The sequence below is a fragment of the Bidens hawaiensis genome, unplaced genomic scaffold (genome assembly GCF_021521415.1).
Source record: "Bidens hawaiensis isolate Kalapana, Puna unplaced genomic scaffold, B.hawaiensis_p1.1 tig00013426_1, whole genome shotgun sequence".
In the NCBI taxonomy this organism is placed as follows: Eukaryota; Viridiplantae; Streptophyta; class Magnoliopsida; order Asterales; family Asteraceae; genus Bidens; species Bidens hawaiensis.
The window spans coordinates 122,555-124,616 of NW_027492138.1; the positions used below are offsets into that span (position 1 = coordinate 122,555).

General features: G+C 32.1%; 1 long non-coding RNA gene across 1 annotated transcript; it reads left to right on the forward strand.

Moving 5' to 3' along the window:
- Positions 1-383: 383 nt before the first annotated feature.
- LOC143544049 (uncharacterized) lies at positions 384-1,264 on the forward strand. Its single transcript, XR_013137184.1, has 4 exons — positions 384-718; positions 784-858; positions 1,002-1,078; positions 1,204-1,264. It is a non-coding gene; the product is annotated as an uncharacterized LOC143544049 (long non-coding RNA).
- Positions 1,265-2,062: the final 798 nt, after the last annotated feature.

Here is a 2,062-nt window from a genome sequence, read left to right on the forward strand (position 1 = left end):
CAACACTTTTGTCAGATTCTTTGTTAGATCGCAACCCCCCTCTGCGAGTTTACTTTTCCACCTTAAACTCGCAACCCCCTCTAGCGATTTAACTATATTTACAAACAAATAACAAAGTCACCTACAAATACAAATGCTTTTGCTAAACCACCTAGAAATACAAAAAAATCATCCAACTATATGTCATTCAATGCAACAAATCTTTAAAAGTTGGAGTATTATCTATCGTTACATATTCATATGCTAGATATTATTTAAAAGCTTTAAAATTTATACTATTATTATAACCGTACAATCATGAATAGTAATTGTTTGTAAGACAAACCCATCTTGCATTATAATATATCTATACTACTTTAAAATGCATATAGGATGGGCAAGATAGTAATTTCATTCAAAACTCTTAAAATTAAGAGGTACAATCAATTCAAGCACGGAGTACAAGTGTTTATAGCTTCAGAAGTTTTATGTAGTAAACAGGCGGCCATATCCAAATTTTGAAATTCAAAACTTAAAAAACGCATCTGCCAGATACATACAAACAAGATTAGATAAAGCAGAGAGGAGAGAGGTGTGAAACCCGACAAACCCCTAAATCACATCGACTCAAACTATGATGGATTCACCTGAAATCGTAGTAATAGATCATCTGCTACCTATATTTCACTCAGTTTGTCTTTGATTTAAGAAAGGATGAAGAACCGTCGGCCTTCTATAGGTATGTTTTTGGGTTTGATTACATTCTGTAATGATGCTAAATGACCGGAAGTGATCTATATCTAGGATTTGAATAAGTAATCGATGTTTAAAGGAACCGATTGAAGCTGCTCATTGCCGGATTGACGACTGCCATTTCTGGTATTCATTTATTTGTCATTTTAATCTCTGATTTTTAATAATATCAAGATTTTTTGGATGTTCTAAGCATAAATGAGAGCTAAATTTGTTATGAAGGTTTTAATTAACTTAATTTAGTTTTTAGTTGTTGGAATTTCATGCAGGACTTTGATTGTGACAGGTCTGAGTTGAATTCTCTGGCTTCAATATTCACCGTCTTCAACATCCATTCCCATCTCAGGTATGTTTTTTAGGGTTTTGATTAGGGTTATCAACTACTGATGCAGATCCAATCAGTTTCGTTGTCTATATTGTCTTTTGCAATTGCATAGCATCGAGCTTACATATCACTAATTTCGTAAACAGGGAGTTCAAGATTCATCATCAAGCAAGTTTTCGTAAACATGGAGTTCAAACAACAAAGAGCAATGGTAAACATTTCCACTCTTGGTACTTTTTATTTTTAAATTTCAGAAAAGGGGTTTGAGTTGACCAAAAGTAAGCTTGTTTACTAAACGAGCCCCAGCTTGAGCCGGCTCGTGAGCCTAAATGAGTTTTTTATATAATAATAGTAATAATAATTATTAGTGTATAATTATGCTGTATTTTTTAGTATTTAGAAATAATAATTTCTTTTTATCAAAGGTCTTATTTTTAGTTTAACCCGAGTTTTTTGTTTTTATAATTATTTTTAGTGTATATATAAATATGCAGACCAGCGCGCGTGCTGCCAGCTCGTGCAGACCAGAAACATTTCTCTTCACGTTTGTACCTTTATTCTCATCTTCTCTCAAATATTATGTTTTTGAATTTTTTCAGTCACATTATTCTATTGATGTATTTTCAAAAATTGCAGAAGACTGATGGGAGCAGGGAAAAGAGTAATTTTAACCAATATTTTTTCAATTTATCTACTTAGTTTAAATCTTTAACATAGTGCATTTCAATAAACACGAAACTTTTTCACACAGACAAGTGATGCTATTAATACAAGAAACATTTGTTCATTATCAATGATTTTAATGAGATTTATAACTTTTCGTTAATTAGTATTTTAATATTCTTTTTGTTATGTTGGCATATATTATGGGATTCCAGTTTGTTGGCAAAAGCTGTATATACTACAGTCAATTTTCATGGAGCTATTAAGTATGGTTGACTGCAGGTGGTCTCGGGACTATTTCGTTCACACTTGCCGCTGAGAAGGTATACAAATTATGATAAC